Source organism: Cygnus atratus, chromosome 23, assembly GCF_013377495.2.
Source record: "Cygnus atratus isolate AKBS03 ecotype Queensland, Australia chromosome 23, CAtr_DNAZoo_HiC_assembly, whole genome shotgun sequence".
In the NCBI taxonomy this organism is placed as follows: Eukaryota; Metazoa; Chordata; class Aves; order Anseriformes; family Anatidae; genus Cygnus; species Cygnus atratus.
The window spans coordinates 4,388,114-4,411,909 of NC_066384.1; the positions used below are offsets into that span (position 1 = coordinate 4,388,114).

Consider the following 23,796-nt stretch of genomic DNA (forward strand, 5'->3'; position numbering starts at 1 on the left):
ATTCCCCACCCCAACCCCCTCAGCCCCCCTTACTCACCACCCCAGCCCCCCGACCCCATCCTCCACCCCAACCCCGTAACTCCCTCAGCCCCCAACCCAGCCCCCAGCACCCTCCAACCCAATCCGCCCCCAACCACACAGACCCCCTCATCTACCCTCCCAGGCCCCCAAACCCCATGGACCCTTCTTACACCCCCCACAGCCCCCTCAACCCCCGGCACCTCCTGACCCAATCCCCCCCAAACTCCACAGCCCCCTGATGACCCACCCCAAGCCCCCCACACCTCAGCACCCCCCAAACCCCATAACCCCCATCACCCTTTCCAAATCCCCTTTAGCCCCCCATCACCCACCCCAAACCCCCAGCACCCCAAACCCCCAGCACCCCCCAAACCCCTTTAGCTCCCCATCACCCCCAAACCCCTTTAGCCTCCCATCACCCACCCCAAGCCCCCAGCACCCCAAACCCCCCCAGCACCCCAAAACCCTCTATACCCCCACCTTTACCCCCCAGTCCCCTCCCACTGCCCCTCCCCCGCGGGCCGTGCCCCGTGCTGCGGGGCGGACTACAACTCCCGGCATGCTCCGCGCTCCCCCCTTCCCCTCCCCTCCCGGCTTCCGGCGGGGCCGGCCCGGGGGAGCGGCGGCGGGCGGCAGGTGAGGGCGGGCGGGCGGCCGGGGCGAAGTGGGGGGGGTGGCGGCTGCTGCGAGCGGGGCCCTCGGGGGGGGCTGTGAGGGGGGTTGTGAGGGGCTGGGGGGGTGTGAGGGGCTGGGGGGGGTGTTAGGAGGGGGTTCTGTAGGGGTAGGGGGAGTTATGAGGCGCTGGGGGGGTTGTGAGGGGGTTTAGGAGGGGCTGGGGGGGCTGTGAGGGGGGAGTTAGGAGGGGCTGGGGGGGATTAGGAGTGGGGTTCTGTAGGGGTGGGGGGGTTATGCGGGTGTGAGGGGGAGTTAGAAGGGGCAGGGGGGAGTTAGGAGGGGCTGGGGGGGTTGTGAGGGGGGTTAGGAGAGCCTCGGGGGGGTTATTAGGGGGTTTCGAAGGGGGGTGAGGGGATTTAGGAGGGGCTGGGGGGGGTTAGGAAGGGGGTTGTGAGGGGATGAGGGGGTTTAGGAGGGGGTTGAAGGGGGTTAGGAGGGAGTGGGGGGTTGTGGGGGGGTTATGTAGGAGTGGGGGACTTATGAAGGAGTGAGGGGGTTTAGGAGGGGATTGAAGAGGGTTAGGAGGGGCTGGGGGTGTTAGGAGGGGGGTTAGGAGGGGATGAGGGGGGTTTAGGAAGGGCACCCCCTTCCCTAACCTAGGAGGGGCGGGGGGGGGGGGTTGTGAGGGGAGCTGGGTAGGGGTGCGGGGGTTATGAGGGGGGCGAGGGGGTTTAGGAGGGGCTGGGGAGTTGTGAGGGAGGTTAGGAGGGGGTGAGGCTGCGTTATGAGGGGCTTGGGGGGGTTTATGTGGGTCTGGGGGGTTTATTTTGGGGTTGAGGTGGGAGTCCTGCTCCTCCTGCGCCAGTGCTGGGCCCAATCCTGGGGTCCGTGCCCCATTGTGTGCCCGGGGGCTGTTACATCCCTGGGTCTCCTCCAGCTGGGGCCATTCAGTGCCAAGCCCCCGGCTGTGCCGTCCCGGTGTGGTCGCAGCTTGCGCCTCGACTTCTGCCCTCTGCGGCAGCCCCGGTGCCGTTTCTTTGTTTGCTCCGTCCCGTCCCAATGGTGCGTGGAACTTGAAACGCCCCCGCTGCGCTCGTTTAATTCTTTCCTCCTGACTTATTCCCCTCTTCGTCCCGCGCCCGGCTGTGTTTGTCCAGGTGGAGGTAGGTGAGGTCTCGGTGCCCCTCCGGGCTGGCAGCAGGGCCAGGAGGTGTTAGGGCTGCAGGAGCTGCGTGCCAGGCCAAATTCAAAGCCCTTCTCCATCCTCGGTGTTGTTCCCACAAACTAGGAAGAGAAACGTGAATGCCTGTGATTGCTCCTGTGCTCCAGTGTGTAAAGAAACCTCGACTTGGGTAGGAACGACTGAGTCGTAAACTTGAAAGTTGCCTTTGGAAAACATCATCGAGTCCCGGGCAGAGTCTTGTTGCAAGGGGAATCGTGAGGTTTAGTGTGGTGCTGCCTTGGCAGGTAACAGGATCGGTTCAGCTGAGTTAGCCTGACGTGCTAGTGCTGTAGGAGTTGCCCACAAGTGTAATTAAAGTCCTCTGCCTGCTATGATTTCAGTGTAAAAGCCTGTTGCTCTTCAAACGCACTATTTAAATTAATCCAAATTACCCTTAAGAGTAGACAAGACCTAAAACTGTAATCTTACATAGCTTAAATTCCTTCTTAAATGAGAGTGGGGGGAATAAAGCCAGAAGAAGGCCAGTTATGATGGAATCTTGTTGGCACGCGGTTATGCCAATTTAAATTAATACCTTGGATGGTGACAGCAACAAATCCTTTTTCTTGTTCAGAGTTGGTTTAAACTTGTCCTTTCCGACAGCACCACAAGTGACTGATCTGTCCTAAATTAATGTGGTTTTGAGCGTGTCTGCTTGTGCTTTCGCAGGGCTTGCTCTGCTCTCAGGTGATGCCTCGGAGGGTGCTTTTGTAAGGGAATTTTCCCTCCTGGACTACCAGGAAACAGCTGGATGGCCCTAAAAGGCCTTAAAAGATGGGGAGGGTCAGTCCTGCTGGGGTACGGGGCAGAGAGGCTGCCACCAACAAGGGGGATGTGATTGCTTCCTTGTTTTCGTGCCACTGGATCGGTAATCTGTGATTATACGGCCTTCTACTTCATTCAGTCACTGGCTAATTTGATTTCCAGATTAATTTGATGACAGTTTTGAGAGCCAAATCACTTGTATTTAAACAAATGGCTTCTATTTTGATCAAATTTCATTGTGTTTGGCATGTGTTGGGATATCACGTGCGTTAAAAATCGCTGACACCGCAGCTCCTGTAGGTCTGTTAGCCGGTGATGAATATTCACTTACGAGCTGTGCAAAACCTGGGTCTGGCAGGGAGCAGGGGGGGCGGCGGGGCTTCGAGCCGTGCCGCCGTGGAAGTTGCACCGATAATATATTTTTTTGTCGCTGGGCACGAAGCAAGTTGGCAGATATCCCCGTGGTCACCTCGACATGTTCATTTTTCAGTTTTTTGGGGGGGGGGCTGCAGGGAGCGCAAGGACGTGGTGCGGCCGGTGGGGCGATGTCGGCATCTCGCTGCTGCCGCGGGTGATGGTGGGAGTACGGCGAGCTTAGGGAAGGGGTGCTCCACGTCACGGTCACACCGAGTCAGTTTTTGTTTGGTTGGGATGTCCCACGTACATGTGCTGTGTGGTTTTTTGTGGTTTTTTTTGTTTTTTTTTGCAGATGTGGGAAAGCTCTCCTGCCCGTGGGATGGGAGCCCATGCAAAGCTGATGGATGCGCTGCCATGGCAGCGTTAGGCTTTGTGTCGAGGGGGGGAAAAAAAGCAGTCCTTTCAGAGATCTATTTTTGTCATTTAATTAGTGGCTCTTGCTGACTTGTCGGTGCCGCGGTGAGAGCTGTTCCCAGTTCTCCTCTGCGCGCGGGGTCACGCGTCCGTCAGCCGGCAGTCACACCTGCGGCCGGGGGCCCTGGGCGCCCCCCGAAGCGTGCCCCCAAAGCAAAGGGCGCATTCCTGGCGTGCCTCTCAGGTGAGGCAGCGCCGTGGAGATGGGACAGCTGGGACACACAGCTCTTTGAGGGTCTCAGAGGGCTTTTTCTGGGCTTTCACCGTCCTTAACTTTTCTGTGCCCCGGAGGAGTTTTGTATCTGTAAGGGGATGGGTGTGATTCACTGATGGCTGCGGGATGGGTTTGGGATCGGGGGGGTGGAAAGGCTGCAGGTTTCCTCCCGTCCCGATCTCTCGTGGTCGGAGGGTGACCACGCAAAACCTCTCAGGGTGACTCATTATTCCTTGGTGCTTCTGCTCCTCGCAAATAGGGAATCGTCTCGGTGACGCTTAAGCGATGGAGGAGGACGTCAGTCTGAAGGTGCCGCGTGCTGCTCGGTGTGCTGCTCGTCCCGGTGCTCGTGGTGTCGGCTGGGTTCTGGTTATCAGCGGTGCTGAGATAGGGAGGTGAGAGGCAGCCTTCCTACCCAGCTCCAGCCCGGCTGGCACGCTGGTTGAATTTCTTTGTTTACCGAGGACTGTGTGCTCTTTCCACGTCGCACTGGGGCCGGGGTGGGGGAGGGAGGACTAATTATCTCCAGAGAGAGGCTTTTAATGCTATTAGCCGAAGGAACGGGCTTCGGCTCGTAGCTGAATGAATTGATTGTGTGAAGTAACATCAAGCACCAGTGCCGAAGATATGAAAATTGAGAGCGGTCCAAACGAGCGTTCTCTGCTGAACCCTGGAAATAGATTTATTTATTTTTTCCCCCCCCCCAATCCGTTGGCTAGCAGCAGCTAGAGGAGGAGGGAGGGGGTAAACAGATTGTTAACTTTATTCTTTTGTGTTTGTGCTTTCGGCATGCTGATTACGAAACAGTTAGGGATGGCTTACCTGCCAGCTGCGGGGCTGAGCTCCGAAGTGGAGCCGGGCGATGCACTGTCACCAGGTAATTAACCGTGTCTGCTGGATGTCATGGGGCAGGGGAGGTGCGTGCCGACGAGGTCGGTTTGTGCAAGCCTGGCACTTCCCTACCCCCTGCGCCGAGCTCCGAGCCTGACTGCTCCAGCTGCCTGCCTTTTGAAGCAGATTTGGGGAAGATCGTTGGACTTCGGTGAAGCTGAACGGGACGTGAGCTAGGGGGTCTGAACCTTCTCACCTTGCGGGCTCCCGGAGGCTGCTGCTGACAGTATGGACCCCCTGGCAGATACGCTGGGCACTGACGGCCCGGTTTCCCTATAGCTAACTAATCCACGAAAGTGGCCCCCTTCGAGATGTGCTGCCATGGACTTGTCTAAAATCGATCGAGATTAATCCCCGCCATCGATTTTAAGCTGGAAGCAGCCTCCTAAGAGGTCCGGGAGGGCTTCCTTCATTGACTGCCTGTCTGCGGGAGGGGCGCATCCTTGTGAAGGTGTCTGCTTTTCTGCCCTGCAGACAGTAAGCTTGCAAGGGCGTAAGCAAGAAAAAATTGGCCCAAATCCTGCTGAGAAGCTTTGATTTGTAAACTTGGCTCACGGTTTGAGAGGCATTGTCTTGTTCCGTACCGGCACAGTGTTTAGCACCAGGGCTTGCTCAGGGCTCCGCTGCCACAAACCCCATGTTGTGGGGGGGTCCCAGTGGAAAAGGAAAAAGGTTCTGGCTGTCCGCGACCCTAGGAGGTAAGGATTGCAAGCCAGCGCTCTGCCACTTGCTCTGGTGCCTGTGGCTTCACAGAGGCTGCTCGTGGACGTGAAGCTTCCAGAGGTGCTTATGGATGGGGGAAAAGCCAAAGGTCGTCGCCTTCGGGGAATGAGCTTTGACCAAAGCGTGCAGCTGTGTCTGAGCCAATTTTAAGGGGACTTTGGCATCTGCTGTACTCACATGCCTTTGCGACGGTTGTTCTCCTGTCTAATTCTCCCTCTCCTACTCACAAAGTCAAATCAGGAATTTTTGTGTTGCCAAGTAAAAGTCACTGATAACAGGCTGGGGGTAATCGTCTGTACGAGCAGCGCCTGATGGAAGCCTAATTTCTATCGATACTATTTCTGTCTCGGCAAGACCACCCTGCAGATACACAGAGGGGCTGCTGGTGGGATGTTATTGATTACTCCGATCTCCAAAGCTGCTCAAAAGTTTTTGCTGCTTTGGCGTGTTGTCAGGATCCGCAGGAAGCGGGTTTGCAGGTATCGCCGGTGAGCCTGCGCGTCCTGGTGTGGGAAACTTCAGTGGGTCTCCACGGGGAATAGAGAATTTGGATTGGGCTCTGGCTGAGCTGGCTGCCTCGGGTTCTCTGGGAACCCGTTTCCAAGCTGCTCCATCGCAATGTGGGCAGCAGCAATTGTGGGACCCGCAGAACTTCGGTTGCTGATCCGTGCACAGGGCACCCTGGGGTGTCTTCGTCAGCTGGGACCTAGGAGAGGGTACTAAGGGGCAGGCAGGGCTATGCCAACTGATTTGTGCTGCCAACGTTGGTCTTGTTGGGGGTATTACGTGTAGCCTGTCTGGTGCAAACCAGGTGTAATTTACTGTTGGGTAGGAAATGGCAGAAGTAGGAAAAGTCCACTGGGGTTCGTTCCCTTGTAAAGGGAGTTTGGTGCCAAAAGAGAACAAATAATTAGAAGCAAACTCTTTGTCCTTTGGATCTTTGATTAGTAGCAGGAGAGAAAGGGGCACGTTCCCTGTAGGGTCACCGAGGCTTCATTTGTGCTGAGAGGTAAATTAGTGCTCATATCCTGCTTTAACTTGACCTGGATCCTGTTCCTCCTGGCTGTGGATCAGGCCCACAGGTGAGCAAGGTCACAGAATTTTTCATCTTGTGCTTCCAAATCAGCTTTTAACGTACAGTCCCGTAATTATTGACAAAAAAAAGCCAACAGTGAGATTGCAGGCATGTTTAAACATGATTTCTCTTGGCTCAGCTGCGCCTTTTTAGAGCAATATCAACCTTTGGGGTGGAATTGTCAAATGAGTGCTGTTGGGCTGTCTTGGCTTGTGCTGTTTTACAGCAGTTTTGAAATTAGCTGCGGTTTTAGGCCATCTGGCTTTTCTCCTACCTGCTTGGTGCAAAGCGAAGATAGTTAAGAGGACCAGCACTGATGGAGTGGAGAAACTTGAGCAAAATTCATACCTGATTACTCAGCCTGGCACCTGATATTATAAGGAGTGGGTTTTGCTGCTGTTATTGTTCTGTTTCATTTGTCTCATAAATACTGGTGTGGTTGTTTTTTTTTTCTGGATTTGAAGATAAATAGGGTTTGCAGGAAGGGAAGTGCCCAGGCTGGAAAACTCTGCTCACGCGTGGGCTGCTCAGCTGCTCTGCCTGACGCCGGGATTCAGGCTGGCTCCTTCTGCACCTCGTCTCGGAACGCACCCAAGTGACAGCCTCGCCGTGTCTGCTGGGGGCGTTGGTGGAGAGGAGGTGGGAAACGTTCAAGGTGAATTCACCAAGCAGGCTTTTTGGGCTGTCTTGGCCACGCTGCAGTGCGTTCGGAAGCTGTCCGTGAGGCAGGGAGGTCGCTGTGTGAACGCATCAGGTTTGGAAAGCAGAGCGAGGGAGCGCTGCGAGACTGCTGCATCTCCAGAATCAGTTTGACGCTGGTGATTACGTTAATCAGTAGTTCTCATCTGCTTTTAGCTTCAGAACGAAGCCTTCAATCTGAATCCTAATGGCTGGGTTCTGTACCCGTCAACTAATCTCTGAGCACGGGGAAAATAAGGATGTTTGGGTGGACAGGAGGCCTAATTTAGCTCCCAGCTGTGCCGCTGCCTTGCTGTTTGATGTCAGGCAAGCCACACTTTCCTGTACCTGTTTCATCCTCCGCAAGATTAAAAGTGCTTAGCGAGGGCGTAGTCATATTCTTGTTCGTAGCTAGAGGGAAATATTAATTGCATCTCAGCCTTAAGGGCCGTAATTAGCAGCCAGGTTATACTGGTCTGGGTCCCATCTCTTACGTGTTGCGCAGTGTGTAGATGCGGCCTTTAGGAAGGAGAACGTGAGTAACAGGAGGAAGCCTTTATCTGAGCGTTGCACGTCCGTGTTGGGTAAGTCCGGCAACGTGGATGGGTAACTGCTGCTGTGGTTTGGCTGAATCAGCGGCGTTCGAGCAGTTGCTTCTTCGTCTGCACCGTGTCCAAATGCGTGTTGGCCATTGGGAACGTGCTTTTAAAGTTTGAGCTCTGTGCTTTTTTTTTTTTTCTTTATTTGAACGCTTTGCCAGGTTTCACACCGGACTTATCTGCCCGTGGGTATTGTTTTCTGTGTTGTTTCTTTACGGGGGAGGATTTTTCAGAGCTTTGCTAGTGTAATAAGAGCAAGTTTGCCTTGATTCTTCTGTAAATTATTGCTACTCGCGCAAAGTGGTATTTATAAAACTGTTGTGCTGTGTTTCAGTGTGGAAAGGGAGGTGGCGGGAGAAACTACAAGACATCTGTTTTCCTTTCGTATAAATGGTGTAGGTGATGCTCTTGCATGGAGAGAGCAGCAGTCCTTGAATAAGCACTGGATATATTAACATTTCTAACTAGCAAATTTATGGGTAATCTCTTCTTTTGGAGGCTTTATTCTGATTTGAGAGCAGCAGTCTCTGGGGAAAATTAAACCTCTTTTTAAATCCACTTTGTTCAGCCCTTAGACTGGGACCTGCTGGTAAGCCAGGCCGTCTTCCCCCAGCCTTCCTATGGCCCTTAAACCAAGCAGCCCAGAAGGCGAGGAAAGTTAAAGGTTTGTGGGATCTCAGTAAAGCTGCAGGTCCACAGCTGCTGCGGTTTTGGCCCACGATGCTGGGGGTCCCGTGGACTGCTCCCAGCGCCTGCAACGCCGGTCTGCGCCCCGCTGCTGGGCGCTTCCGTGTCGGCCGAGGCGTACCTTTGTTTCAGGTAGCTGATTCATGGCCCTGTGTGTTTAATCACGGTTTCTATAGCGGTGAAATCTTTAACGAGAGGGTGGAGTTCACTTGCAGTTCATTGCAGGTTTTGGGTGAATATTGTGGCTGATTCGTGGAAGGTTTCTGCTGATCGGTGATTTTTATAGGACTAATGGTGTAGGATGTTCTGTGTTCGTGGTGCGTTAAGCACAAGCATTTCTTCACTTTTTGTACTGCGCTGCCTTGCTAAGGAAATGCAGGAGGAGGATTCCTTCTGTTGGTGTGATAAGTTTGGCTTCCCACCTTCTGATTATCAGTCAAGGTAGCAGAACCGCTGGATCACACGTGGGTGGATGGTGCCGTGTCCTTCCAGCACTCCCCACAAATTGTTCCTTCGGGCTTTGGCATTATGCAGTCCCTTCTGTTGGCTCATGCGCTGTCAGGGCACTCTTTACAACTGCTGTTTAACCCCACCTTCCTGAAAACCTCAAACTCCTAGGTGTTCCCAAGGTGACTTTGCTGTGAAGGCAATTCAAGCCTTCATTCTTAGTGCTAGGAGCAAGGATTTTGGTTTGCATAATCAAGATAATGTGGAGGATAGGGTTTCTCTGTATATTTAAAGCTGTGCGTCGTCTTGCTCTTGTGTCCTGGCAAAATATGGTGCGTTGTGGAGTTTATATTGCAGTGTTGGTCCGGGAGAAGTGCTTTAGCCAAATGTGTCCTCAGGAGCCGGCTGGCCATGCTAGCAGCGAGTCAGGCTTCAACAAAAAATTGCTAATTTAAAACTTCTATGAATTCTGTGAAAACCTCGTCTTGAAGCTGGCATTAGCAGTCACTCTGGAGGAAGCATGACAGCTTGTGCTGTTGTTTGCCTGCACCACTGTCCACTCTGTGCATCCTCGCTTCCCTTTTGAGCTTGGGTGCCGTAGAAGCAAACAAATGGAGCCTTCTGGTCCCAACTTCAGGTTCTGAAGTGGCATGGAACTTGCCTCTGACAGCGAAGGCAGCTGAAATGGGCACGTGTTGGGAGAGGATTTGTGTCTGTGTGAATCAGAACCGGTGAATTGTCAAGAGTCTGCCAGAGACGCTGGTTAAAAATCCTGGTGCTCAACCGCATGCAAGGTTCACCGGCGGCAGGCTGACTTTTGCCCGTGTCCCATGGGTGTATTGGGTTAAACGGCTGTTTGTAAGCGCCGGCAAAGCCGTCGGGGTATTTGGCACATGGGGAGGTGCGTGCCAGCAGGCTGCTCACTGTTTCCCTTTGTGGAGTGGCTGTGGGCAGCCTTCCATGCCTGTTCCTTGCGGTTTCAGGTGCAGAGAGGCTTTGCCCACTGCTCGGAGGCGTTGCAGGTAACGTGGAGGTCCCGGTTTACTTGCCTGTTCCGATTGTGTTGAAGGGAGAACCTCACTTTGAGTTCTGCTTGTAGTAGTTGGGGCATGAGATCTTCTAAAACTGCATTTGTGGAGCTTTCTCACAGTGCAGGCTTGAGTCTTAAATTCAGCATCCCAACAAGCTCTGTCTTCAAGAATAATTACTTGCTAGAAAGCTGTACTTCGGGAAGCCTCTAATAGGGCTGTCGTGTGTAGCAGTGGCCATTTGCCTGCGTTTAAAGTAGCCGGCGCGGGGTTCAATGTTTGCTGTCATTTAGGGAGCTTGGCAAACAGTTTCATTCAACATTCTTCTGGCTTTTAAGCAGATTGGGTAGATTTTGTGAGCCCGGGGTGGTTCAGTCAGGTGAGACACTGCTGTTTTGATGGGATGAAGTAGTAACGATGTGTGTGATTCGTAGGAGCGAGTCTACCCTGAAGAGCACGTAGGGGGCCACAAGCAGAATGAGGAAGATTTCCCAGCCTCTGGTGCTTATTGTACTCGGTGTTTGTGGCAAAGCACACCAGGAATCTCCTCCTGCGATGACTTTTCCCCTCAGCAAAGCCAGCAGGCCCTGCCATGAATCCCTGCAGGCCGTGGGGCCTGCGCTGGTGGCTGTGAGGGAGGCAGGAGGCCGGCCCCCACTTCAGTGCTTTATTGCCCATTCTCAGGGCTATCGCTTCCTTTGCGAAGGGCTTATTTCCTTCCTGTGCTGTGGTGTTGGATGGGAGGAGGGCACACAAGAAAGTGACGGCCTGTGGGGGTGTCGGGGGCAGGTCGCACATCAGCCCGACCCGGACCTGATCCGTCAGCCACAGGCCCCGCAGCCAGAGGGGTGTTAGGGGATGGGAGTTTAATTGCCCTGTGTGTTCGAGCTGTTTTGGGGCTGGAGCACTGCTGATGTATGTTGTGGTCCCTTATCAACATGGTTTTGTTAGGCAGGCTCTGCCGTGAGGCTGTGTGTCCCCAGCCTCTGCGGGACAAAGGCTGTGCTGGAAGCGGAGCGGGGCTCCTGCATGGTGCTGCCGGCCGGACGGCTGGAATCTGGAAATGCCTTTAATTGTGAGGGTAGCAGGTGGCTTTTCCACCGCCGTTTATTCCAGCGTAGAGTGGGGTTTTGTTGCTGGCTGCTCCGAGGAAATGGGAGCAATGAGGGGCAGAAGGAACTGGTTGAACTGGAATCCCAGTCCTGCTGGCCTTGGGCTGGGAGCTTGCTCAGGGAAGCGTTTCAAAACCTGGGGCTGGCATCGGTCGGCACCGCAGGGTTTTGCTCCGCAGCACACTGGGAGGGTTTAATGGTATAGCTTTGTAGCAGGGACCTCAAATCATCTTATAAACGTGAGCAAACAAATCCTGTTTTGTCAAAATTGTGGATGCTCGGGGGTATCCAGCTTCGACAGGCACGGCTTGGTCTGGGTGGCGCAAATGGCTCGGAAAGGTAGGGCTGGCACCTTGATGCAGAAAGGGTGAATGGAGGAGCAGGCAGGATCCGATGGTTCACAGCAGGTTTTTTCGAGCCTGTTTGTGGTGCTGGGAGCCTTGCTGCCCTCCTGCCTTGGTCTTATCCCTTCTCTGGGACCGCAAGTGGCACGCTTCAGTGCCAGACCTCTGTTTTGGGCTGCAGCTGTGTAAACACCTAAAACTGCTCCACGTAGAGAAGAAGAGACCCTGTGTATTCACTCCTTTCCCTTATACTGGAACAAGTGTTTGTGGGCCATGTGACAAACAAATTGAGGAACTGAATTGGATTAAAACCAGCTGTTTCTTCAGCAGGCTGGTTTCGGCTGGGGTCAGCTGCTCCGTGAGCTTCCTGATGCCAGTGGAGAGGAGGGCGGGCAGAGCTGCTCCCTGCAGCCGAGTCTGACACCACGGCTCCCTCTGCATGAGGCATTGGGGGGGTTCAGGTGTGGTTTCTCTGGCCTGTTTTTGGCTGTGCCTGGTTGTCCTCACCTGGTGCTTGCATATTGACTCGTGCTGCTCCCTCAAAGAAGCTTTTGTGTTCAGTTGTTTCTCCAGCTTTGTTTTGAGCTCAAGCTGACTGGCAGTCCGTGATGCTGCAGGCATGGAGGAGCTGAGCTGAACTCTGTAGAGTTCAGGTGGTTGGCTATGGGGGCTCCTCGGGGCTGGTAGTTCTTGTGGGAAGCCTGTTCTTTGCTTTGGGTCACGCAGGTGAATGCTTCCTCCTGTCAAAAAGCTTATTTTGTCCCAAATTCAGTAGTATGTTACATTATCAAGACATCAGAGAAGTTGGGGTGCTTTGGCTCTTGCAGTGGCTCTTTGCTGCAGATACAGGAATGGGACACAAAGACCTCCTTAGTTTGTGCTGTGGCAAAAGCTGCCTGCAGCTTGACTCTGCAGCAAGGTGGTTAAAATCCAGAGCTAACCGAGACCAAACGGGAACCAAATGAAGAAATTGGCCACTTGATTCCCTTTGGTTGTTAAAATGAGGATGGAGCTGGGGAGGTGTCGCAGTCGAGCAGCCTGAGCTCATCCCTGCGGCTCCATCACCCAACCCAGGGACAGGTGAGGCCATACAGGAGCGGTTCCAGGCCCCAGCAAATGGCCCTACATCGCCCGCAGAGCGTGTGCCTGGTAGCTGTCCCCACAGACCTGCGTGCTGGCTGCTGGGATGTGCGAGTGCACGCGTGTTAGCTTGGGTCCCAATGAAAGCCACGGTAGGTTTGTGTTCCTTTGGGTGTGGGTGTTTTACAGCTCACCCGATTCCGGAGTGGCTGCGCGGTGCTGTTACCCAGCTGCTGGCTGTAAGCTGGGTGTCCAAACACTGCTGTTTGTAGACACCTCTTTAAGCACCGGAGTGTTCCCCGCACAGAGTCATTTAGGAAATGTCCATGTATAGGCAAACCCCGGAGCTGGCTGACAAGCACCCTCTGGCCTCAAGTGAATTGCATCATCTGTCCGGCTGATGTCAGAGGAAGGATACCGACCAGTCCTGAAGGCTGCTGTGAGCGTCAGTAATTGACAGAGGAGGCCTGTGAAGGAGGCTCAGGATGGATCAAGCTGCAGTTCCTTTTTACAGCGAGATAGCCAGTCCTCGATGACCTGTTCTTACTGCAGACTGAGCTTCCCTTTAACAAACCTGTAGCCGTAGGTTGGTGTAATCTGTGCAAATGCAACCGTTTTTTGTCCGTGTCCTTTCAGCACAGCTTGGCTCTGTGTTTGGAAGCTGGGAGCGATGTGCTGGGTGTTGAAGGCAGCAAGGCTGGTGAGCTGGGAGGGCCTGGACCGAGCCGCTTATCTCACATAGCAGAGCTATGCGGCAAGGCTGCTGAATGTGTGCCCTGGCGCGTGTGCCAGGGCCGGTGTACGTGTGGGAGAGGGCTGCCGGCAGCCAGGCGCTGGGATCTGTTCCTTAGAAGGGCACGGGGCCGGGGTAGGGATGGAGAGGTGCTGAGCCCCACGTACGTCCGGCGGTGCTGCACACGAGCAGGACATGCTGTGCTACCTCCCCGGAGCTAAGAGCATCGCCTCGGAAGCATGGGCCGTGCTGAAACATCTTTCTGCTTTTTCAAATGGGAAATTTCACCACCTGCTGCCTTCTGCTAGAACTGACCCCAAGAGGTGTGTTTTGCAGGAGTAATGTCAGCTTTCAATTAAAATGGAGCCATTTCCCAGCTGTACGTAAGGACGCAATCCTAACTCGATTTCAGCATCTTTTTACGTTTCTGGAAACGCTCTCAGTTTATACGTGTGACTTCCAGATACGCATGCAGCTTTCTACCTCCTGGAGCTCGCTCTGAGCTGCCTTTGAAGTCTTGAAAGCGGAGTAAAGTGGGTTTAGTTTCTCTAGTTTGTATGGGTCAGCACGGATTTAGGTCCCACTAGGGTTAGCATCTCTTACAAAATGCAGTATGGAAGAGGCATATTGAGTGGCCACATCCTTCAATTTCACTCCTTTTTTTTTACAATTTCACTCCTTTTTTACATATTGGATTGCACTGATAGACCGAGTCTCTTCCCTTCTTGATACTCGTCGGGAGCGCTGCTGGAGGCGGAGGGGTTGGGGTACTTGTGCAACCATTCCTCGTGCCGGCACCTATCAAGAGGCCTTGTTTGTTGAGCAAACCAGCAGTTTCTGGGCTGGCTGATAGCTGTGCTGGGGAGTGTGTGTGGGGGGGCAGCGTGTTAACGAACCTGCTCCGATGTCCAAGGACGCAGCATTCGAACAGAACAAAAAGGCTGAACCCGGCGTATGAGAGAGGTCACCAGAAAGGCACAGCTTCCAGCTCATTTTTAAGGATTTTTCCCCGTATAGATCTGGATTTTAACTCTTGCATGAAACTCCCGACATGCAGTCACCGACGTTGACTCGTGCCCACCGTGAGAGGCGTACGTAATTCTCGCTCAGCTCTTGGATCTCGCCGAGGTGAGGTGAGCCAGCCGGGTGTGCGGGGCAGTCCTGTGCCTCCACCGGGCTCCTGCCTGCAGGCACCGCCTGGGATCGGCGTGGGTTTGTAGCCCTTGTTACGGTGGAAGGTCCTTTTGTGGCCGAGAAGAAGCAGTGGTTAGTTTGCTTGAGCTTTTACCGCAGCTAAACGGCTGGAAGTTGGCCTTTCTGAGCTGGGGTGGGTGAAGTGGCAGCAGGAGGAAGCGTTCCTGTTCGCAGGGGGGTTTCGGGAGAGTGTCGCTGCTTCTGTGCGTCAATTCTGCAACTGTCCCGAGCCTTGGTGAACGTATCAGGCCAAAACCTGCAGCAGGTCTGGAAGGAGAATGGCCGAGTGTGAATTAGCAGCGGGGTTGATCCCTTTCCGAGGCTGCTTGGAGGAGCGCTACGAAAGGCACCGCTTCTCCCCATCAGCTCAGGGCACGTAATTAGCACAGTCCTCATGTAAATGTCATTAGTGCTTCCTAAACTTTGTGCACAGTGGTGAGAATGGCAAATGAATTTTTTTAAAGGGAATGTTCCTGCTCAGAAACTTTATGGGCTTATTTTCACGATGGGATGCCTTCCTGCCCGTACTGGTGTTTTAAAGAGTTTGCCAGATCAGTAATGGGAATTCGTCTGTTATGGTTGGGGCACCTTTTATTGAAGCTGGAGCTGTGGAACACAAGCAGAATAAATTATGTGGGGAGGGCTTCTGTAAGGAAATGTCGTCTCTTAATCAGAAATAATTAAATTCTATAATCAGATAATTAAATCAGAAATAATCGAATTGTTGTATTGAGATTGGGAAGGAAAAAGAAGGCTGCAGCTGAACTACAAACTCCACCTGAACTGTTTAAAACACTGAGCCAAAAAATGTGATTTAAGGTTGCTGCAGACGTGGTGGCGATGTGATTGCAGAGTGCCTGTGCAGAAGGCAGGGGTTCGATCCCAAGCAGCTGAGCTGTGTCCAGGTCAGGAGCACTGACTCGATGTTAAAATCAGTGAAGATACCTACACAGTGCAGGTTTTGGGTGCATTTTTTTTTTTCAAGAAGTGCAAACGTCGTCTTTCAGTGCAGAATTTGTTTAGAGGTGCCTCTCTTGTGTTCTTGATTGCTCACCGGTGGAAGCTCAGGGTTTCACCAGCACCCCGTGGGTTGCTTTTCCTGGAATGCAGTCGGGTGTGCGGTGGTGGTGAGGGTGCTTGCAGTGCCTCGGGGAAGATTTGGCATTAGCAAATGCCCGGCAGCAGCTCCTGACTCGAATGCTGGCTTTTTTTGAAGCTCAGGTGAGCTGCTTGGGAAAGGGGAGATGCTCCTCAGTGTTTAGTCTTTCTTTTCAGGGTCCCAGCACTGCTCCTTCCCTGATACGATGCAGGATGCCGGCAGGGAGCATCAGGCTTCAGCTTTGGGGCTGCGTCTCTGCTTGCTGACATTTATGTGAGAGCTTGGCAGTGGCTAAACTAATTCCAGTTGCTTCTCAGGCAAAAAGAAACACTTCGCGAGCTAGCCTTGCGATGGCTGAGCTGAAGAACAGCCTCATTTCAGGGAGGAAATGGTGGTTGCAAATGAAATCTCCTACCCAGTCATAATTACGGGGGCATTACCGCAGCATTAGCTTGTGCTCAGCTACTTTGTTTTCACTGAGGGCTTGACGAAAATGGAAACCACAGAACTAAGGCAAAGGTGATTTATATTGTATCCCAGAAGCCAGGGGTAAGTAACCCCTCATTACGTGCCTTTTGGGTGCGTGTCCTAGTGGTGTGCACGACGAGGGCAGGCCCTCGGCTGCACACCGTGACGGGAGGCTTGCCTTGCTCCGACATCCCAACAGGCTCTCCCCTGTGCTCTGTGGCCAGCAACTGCAAGCAGGGAGCTGGATTCGTGCTTTTGGTAGCGTTTGTCAGTTTAAAATGGGTTTTGTTGACTGGGTTCTTTGAGGAGGCCCTGCTGGGCTGTAAGAGCAGCTCTTGCTGCTTGGAGAGCTGCAGGCTTCCTCGGGAACAGGGAAACCTTTTTGCTGAATCCGTGCTGCATGCAGCGCCGAGCCCGAGTGGACGTGATGGGTATCGCTGCTTTGTCTTCTGCAGCAGGGGCTGAGGTTCTTCGTTGGTCCCTGTGCAGATTCAGAAAGCCGAGTGGGAGATGTTAAAAACAGGGGAAAATGGGACTTCACGCACAGTTCATTCGTTAGGAGTTGGACTTGGTGATCCCTGTGGGTCCCCTCCAACTCAGGATATTCTATAATACGTTTGGGCGGCAGGTACATTTATTTCTATCACAAAGTCGCTGTCACAAGTCTGCTTTGTGGTATCGGGTCTAGCTCCCCGTGGGCTGTCCCAGGCTTGTGGGCTGTGCAGGCTCCTCACCTCGCAGGCAGGACTCCTGTCACTTCCAGTTGCATCTGCACTTCTCTAAGGATAACGTAGATCCGTGCTTTTTAGAGTAAATCGGCGTTACCCTGCGAGGTGAGGTAGGAGAAGGAGGTGCAGCGTGAGCAGGTATGCACTGGTCACGAAGGAATTTTAATTTGTTGGGCCCTGCTGTGCCGGGACGGGTTGTGCATTAGGACACGATGGGAAGGTGCGAGCTGAACCCAGCTGCAGGACGAGCAGGGGCTGAAGCCCTCCTCCAGCCACGTCTGCACCACGTCTGCTCCCCCAAAAAGCCGGGTTGGTGGTTTGGGGAATGCAACGAGCTGGGAAAGATCTGGGAGAAAAAGAAGGCTTGTGTTGGTGGCCGGTGTTTAGGGTGGTTTAGGGCGGTCAGGCTGAACCCTGCCTTTTGGGTGTGAAACCGAAATGCTCGATGTTTATGCTGCGTGTTGGCTTATACGTTTTCGGGGGGGGGGGGGGGGGAGGAAATTCAAGACTTGGTTCTGAATATCCACAGGCCTGAGGCATAGGGACTGTGCTCCTGAATGCCTTTCCTTTACGCTGGTGTAGCCCCCTCTGAAAGATGAATGGGATGCCAGGCATTTCCCGGTCTCCCATGTGCTTCCTATTACTGCACTAATTAAATTTATACAGGCCTTGCTCTGCTGCAGAAACCGAGGCTGGTATTTTTGGAGCTATTGAGGCATGCTATGCTAGCTCAAGCAGTGATGATATTGCTCCTGATATGGGACTGCTGTACTTGAGAATTCAGTATGTCATCTTGCATGTTTTGAAAAGCCGAAAGAAATAGTATGTACGGCCTAGGTTTGGGGCAAATCAGCTGTATTTGAAATATTTATTGGCTTTTGCCTGCAGCATGCTGAGGCAGGTGCTGGTGAGTGGGTTCATTTCCTTCAGCCCCACTGCAAAAGTGAGTCGGGCAGCTGGAGAACCAGGGTCCGCTGTGGGAACTGCTCTGAACACCTCGGCTCTTCTCCTCCTCTCCTTTCGGGGTGCGAGCAGAATGTGAGAATTGCAATCTTCACCGTCCAAATTTATTAACACACATTTTGCTAATTTGTGTGTGTTGGTAGATTTAAGTCCTGGGTGATGGTGTTGTGGATGACCAGAACGTCTTCGATATCCTGCTTTTAATTATATCAAGCTTGGTCCCCTGGCTTTTTTCTTATACATTTCTGCTCCGGGTTGCCTTTAGTTCCCATCTCAGGTCTCTGCAAATGGGTCATCTTGTTCAGTCTGCCATGATTGTGTGTACGTCTTCCTCTAATTTATGGAAGAGGTTTTTGTAGTAGGACTGTTCTGCGGCCGTGGGGCAGCTTCTGAGCGACGTGGTTAAGTGCTAGGTGTGCCCGCCAGCCAGAACCTTGTCTTTTAGGAAACTTCTCCAAGCTGTATTGCTAAACGTTGGACAGAGGGGACGGGGCACTACATATCAGCTGCACACAGACGTGTGGTGACCTGCAGGTGATGAGCGCATCCATCAAGCCTTCTAGGGAGACTTCCACATCTACTCAACGGCAGAGGTAAAGCTAAAGTTTTACAGCTCAGCTGTCAGCCAGGAATCCAGAGGGGACACTCTCTTGCTCTCGGTGGCTTAGGGCTTGCGTTTTTGGGGAGGTCGATCAAGGAATAACCATGCCTTGCTGCCTCCCTTTGGATGCTCTCATTCCTCTGTCGGCTTCCCCAGTACGTATGGGCGCTCGTGCAGGAATGAGAGCATCTTCCCTCTGCGCTAATCAGCCATTCTGCTTTAATTTTACACTGCCTTTGTCAGGGAGATAATTTTGGTCGAGGCGAGCCCTTCAGCTGCTTCAAGGACAGCGCGCGGGGAAGCTGCTCTGCTCTGTTCCTGCTGCAGGCTTTTTCCCCCGAGTGCATCCGCACCTCCAGAGCTGCTGATCGGCTGCCAGGAGGTCTGGAGGCGAATCGGTGTTTGCTGTTCTGCTAGCTAAATAGAAATAGCATTTGTCACTGGGAGCTGGCTTGGAAGTAATACCGCGTTCGACTCGGTGCCATGCGTTCTTACAGGCTCCTGGCTTTTTGTTTCAGGTTTGGTAAACATGGCTTGCTCGGTGAACTGAGACGCCTGGGAGAGGCTGGAGGAGGCTTTTTTGAGAGTTTGTGAGCTGTTTTGAGTAGAACAATGGAAAAAATGGGCCGTTTGGCATGTTAGCTGAGTAGGCTGGCCAGGTGGGAGTCCTGTTTGGGAGTTTTCGTTTCTTTTTGACGTGCTTTATGATGGAAATTATCCTGTCTTGAAGAAAGGGAAACTGAGGCACAGGCAGACAAACGCCTTGTCTGAGGCTGAGCGCTGTTCTGCAGCAGAGCTGCAAGTGCTCAGTGCTCTGCACAGCGTGCCGATGAGCGTGAGGGTTCACGAAGTGAGCTGTAAAAGTGATGAAAGAGGTGAAAAAAGCTCCTGGCCGAGCACACCTCGCAGCCACAGAGGACTCAGCTCCCTTCCCTTCCAAAATCCACCCTGGTAATGTTATATTACTGTGCCACCCACAGGCAGCTGCCACGCTGCGGAAAAATATTTGCTGTTTACTTGGGGAACCCGTTATTAAATGCAGTATCTGCGATGGAAAGCTGCTGGTTTCATTTGCTGTGTCGCCTGCTCTACTTAGATTTCACAAAACTAGTTATTCGAGTATTCTATTTAAATTGCATTTACAGTTGTTATACCTCCGAATTTTCCCTCTCTTCCCGTTATGCTCGTCACTTCTTCTACAAAATCTTTTCCTTCTGCTCAGCAGCCGCCGTGTTTCGCTTTTCAGCAAGCGGAGAGATGCACGCCGTGCTCCAGGTCGCAGAGCTGGGACCCTTGTGAAGCCAGGGAAGCTGCAGGACTGCTAATTATTGGAGCAATGAACCGTGCCGGTTGACGCGTTGCCAGCTCGGGCTGTGAGAACAACTTGGTTTAATCTGTGTCACTTTATTGAGTGGGAATATTCTGATTTACCTCCGGGATGCAGAGGAGTTGACCTCCCCTCTGCTCTGTCTGCGATTTGCGTGGAACAAACTGGGTCAGCAGAGGCTGCTCGGAGGATTTTGAAAGCAGCGTTTTGTAGCAAATGGTGTTGAAACGATGATAATTGAAGGACATGAGCAAAGCAGGAGGTTTTGTAGGTGGAGATAATTTGTTACTAGATGAAGTCAGAAAAATAGACGAGCGTTTTGGCTTCCCCTGACCTGTAGAAGGGCTCGTGCATCTCCTCCTGTCTGTCCTGCTTGGTCCAACAAGAGGTTGGAGCTCCCCTCACACCTTGGCTTTAATTTTTAATAGTGCACTTGGTGTGCTTGATCTGTTTGGTTTTGTTTTTTTTTTTTGCTGGCATGCAGAAACTGTGTGCCAGAAGAATTTCCCTTGTGATATTTAAACTCTTCTGCACCCGTGCTATAAGCTGCCCCTTGGGAGAACCGTTCTGTACAGTTGAGTTATTTTGCTTTGTAGAAAAGAATTTTAATGTTGTTTACCATGCTCTTAATCTTACGGCTGGCGGATAAATTGAGTCACGTTAGCCCTTCCTCTGAGGACTTCATGGGGCTTCACGGGCAGCATACCCGTAGTATTAGGTGGAGTTATCTCAGCTTTGCAAAAATGCTCTCATCTGTCTTCCCGGAACGAGTAATTGATGGATGAGAGAATAAAATGTTGGCTTTTTCAGTGCATTTATGAAAAGGGATGGACGACCAGATCTGGTGGTGCAGTTGGTAAGGTTTTGATGTGAGCCCGGCCACAGACATTTCTGAAAGGCCGGGCTCGATGCGCTGAAAAAAGTCCTTCTGGTGGCGTGGTTTGAGTCAAATTTCCTGAGCCAGGGTCTGAGGCTCAGAACCTGCCCGGACTGATGAGCAGGCTGCTCGGTGCCAGCCTCAGTCTGCCGGCCAGCGCTGTGCTTGGTGTCCCCGTGTCCGTCTGTCTGTCAGCTCCTGCGAGTCCCCTGCGGGTCTCGGCTGTCCTCGGGTCCAGGGGGACCCGCTCTGCAGTGCACGTGTCACAGACACGGCCGCGAAGCAGGGACGGAGCTGGCGTTCTGAGTCCAGCTCATGTTTCATGTATTGCCTGACTTTTTCCAGCAGCACACCGGGTCACAAGAAAGCGTCTTCTGGGAGGTCGGCGGGCGAGCTTGGGTTCGTTTCGTGGGCGCTAGCTAATGGGCTGTGCTAATGCCAGACCCTGGTCCTCAGGCTAGTTGGTGCTTATTAACACCTCCCTTTCCCTCTCCCCTGCTAATGGGGACAGCTCAGGACCGTTAGGAGAGCGTCCTGTCCCTCCCCCACACCCTTTTTTTTTTTCTTTTCTTTTTCCAAGCAGCCTCTGGTTTTGTCTCATTACAGTCAGAGCCCTGTGGTAGCTGCCCAGCTGCTGTCTGGGCTGAGGACTGGTGATTTAGAGCTGAGCCAGCACGGAAACTGGCTTCGCACGCCCAAGGCGAGCCTGCTGGGAGGCGCCGCGGAGAGGCAGCGTGCCACTTCGCGTTGGAGGAGCTGTCAGTTCTGTACTTTAGCCGGGGGGGGGGAAAGCAGCCCACGCTGGCTTGGTTTTAGTTGGACTTGTTGAAACATCCCGTCGTCGTCTGAAAGAAGGCATTTGGTGTTAGTGGAGGAGACGGGCAGCACTAGATCAGAAAGGCCTGGGAGGGGAGCGGTGCAGCTAATGAGCTTCGCTGCGAAGGCATCCGAAAGCGCGCAGCGGCCGAGGGCTCTGGGCAAGGCTTGCTGCAAATGGGAACACAAAGTGGGTGAGCTGTGATCAGCAAAGCCGCCCTGCCTGGCTCGCCCGAGGCTGGAAGAACGCGGTGCAGCGGCGTGCAGCTTGGCAGCGACTCGGGGTCCGGAGCCGGGGCTGTCAGGGTCCTGCCCCAGCCCGTGGTGCGCTCCTGTGGGCGGTTTGGTTTGCACCTGGGTCGGCTCTGCCTGCGTGCAGGGCAGCTGGAGCAAGGAGCAGCGACACGCACGGAGATCCGCACCCCGCACTGCTGCGGGACTGCACGCGATGGAGCTGAGCCTGGGGGCAGAGCTGGGGCCGGCCCCGTTCCCTGCTTTTCCAAGAAGAAATGGGGCAGAGAACGGCTCAGAAAGCTCCGCAGTACGGCTGCGAAGCCGTCCTCCTCTATTGTGTGGGGATTAGCTGCTGAGCTGGAAAAAAGCCATCGCCTTGCTGTTGCAAGTTCAGAGATGGGTCAATGGAACAAGAATATATTCTTAGGTTGGTACAAAGAGCTAAAGAAAAAAAAAAAAGGGCAATGTGTTTGAACTAGCGAGCCAGACAAAGGCTGTGCTCCTGCTGGCCGGGGTGCCGAGGGGCAGGCGAAGCAGCGCGGGCATCGACAGCAGTGGCAGGAGCTGTGCTGGGAGCACGTGGCTCGCTGGGGCAGGGGAACCTCACGCAGCTGCCGAGGGAACAGCCGAGCGCTCGAGAACACGAACAATCAGTGGACCTGTACCACCGGCGGTGCTCAAAGAACTGCACAATCCAGGTTTCCTCGGGCTTACATACATTCGGGGAGGAGGGGAACGTCTGACAGTAGGGGCTAGCAGCGGTTTTGTGTTCTGCAGGCGGTGCGTCTCAGACGCCTGTTGAAGAGCAGTTCCCGAATTGGCCTCTGCTGGTTAGCGCCGGCAGCAGGGCGTGCGCTGCTTGCTCCGTGGCTCGGGTGGGCAAGCGCCCGTTCCCTAGCGAGGCAGAGCCGCGTGTCCCTGCTTTGGCAGCCTCGTGGAAACGCTGGGAGCCCTGCCGCCGCTCGCTCTAGCCTCGCGCTGTGACTCTGCTGCGCCTTTTAAGCTGGTGCTATTAATAAGCAGCTGACTGGCTGCAGCGCTGTGCTGAGAGCATCCCTCCCGGTACGGGCAGAGGTGCTTGCAGCTGCGCTGGCAGGCGATGACAGATGTCCTTGGTGCGTACAGCCGGTGTCCAGCGGCGAGCGGGCTGCCAGCATTAGTATTCCAGGCACAAACATGCCCCTTGTAATATGCAAAGCTCAGCGCAGCCTGTGCAGGAATGCCCTTGAAAGGCAAATTAAAGCGAACTCCCTGGTGGCTTCGGGGCAGTAGGAGGGCTGCCGTCATCTGCGCTGAGGTTAACGTAGGCTTTGAGGTGTCTGTTTTTGTTTCTCTCGTGCTTTCCCTTCCTGATGGGGCAGGGAGGGAGACCTGACCTGCAAACACCCCGTGCGGTGGAGCTGCTCTAAGGGGGGGGGGGGTTGGTCTGTGTGCAGGTGCTGGTTTGATATCTGCAAAAACCTTTGTGCTCTTCTGCCTTCGGCGGGGAGCCTTCGGTCTGGTTTTTGCACGTGGTGTCCTTGTTGATGCGGGCTTTAGGATAGGTGTTATCCATAACACATGAGTTAGCCCTATTTTAATGGTGTTAATGGGTTAAGCTTTAGGGATTTTCAGGGTGTTTCCCGAGGAACTTCAGCACAACCCACCTCCGAAGTGACCATCTGATGTTCTTGGGTGCCCGACTCACTGCCCCTCTCCGCACAGACAGCGCTTCTCCTTGCAAAGCTGTTCAAAAGCTGTGCTTGCCAGCGACGTTTTGAGCATTAATTAATTAATATCGAGGCGCTCTCCCCGTCGCAGAATGCTGTTCCGGCTGCAGCAGAGAAGTAGCCCGGAGCGCGGCTGCCTGATCAAAAGAAGCCTCTCGCCCACGCAGCTCAGCAGAGCGAAGCCCCAAAGCCCTGCTGGCGCTGGCTTGTTCAGAGGCACCTCCAGCGGGGCCGTGCTGGGGTTGTCTCCTCTGCCACCGCCGCCGTGGGAGCCAGCACGTGCTGGGAGCTCGGCTGGTTATCGGCTGGAGGTGACTCCAGCCCGTTAGCTCCAGCAGCGGGGACGTGCCAAGGTGCTGAGCCCTCCTGGGCTTCGTGGTGGCTGAAAGAGGCTACGGACAGAGCTCTTTCCCAAGCCCCCCGTGCTGCGCCTGTTGACGTTTCTTGTTTTTGTCGTCTTAATTTGAGTGTCAGGCTCCCCAGGACAGGAGCTCCCTCTTTCTGAAATGCTGAATGTGTTTTTATGGTGCTGCACACGTATATCAGAATCGAGATGTCTCCTGATTTCCCCAAAATTAGTTCCTCTTGCACCTCATTTCAGAAGTTTCTCCAAAGAAAAGCTGGGTTTGCTACTAACCCTGGTTCCTCCTTCTTAGCCTCTTTCCCCAGTACATTCAGATCTGTCTTGACATTACATGAGCTCTGCAATGCTTCC

At 53.6% G+C, this 23,796-nt stretch overlaps 1 protein-coding gene across 4 annotated transcripts in view; it reads left to right on the plus strand.

Moving 5' to 3' along the window:
* Positions 1–584: 584 nt before the first annotated feature.
* The window catches only part of PHACTR4 (phosphatase and actin regulator 4), a 64,032-nt gene continuing 40,820 nt past the window's right edge, over positions 585–23,796 (plus strand). The window contains exons 1-2 of one of the 4 annotated variants that reach the window (XM_035562362.2): positions 614–657; positions 17,963–18,110. The gene's annotated coding sequence lies outside the window, so the exon portion shown is untranslated. Of the gene's footprint in view, positions 658–12,786; positions 12,919–17,962; positions 18,111–23,796 lie in introns of those variants that run through there. The other 3 variants (XM_035562360.2, XM_050715165.1, XM_035562361.2) reach the window with 3 other exon arrangements.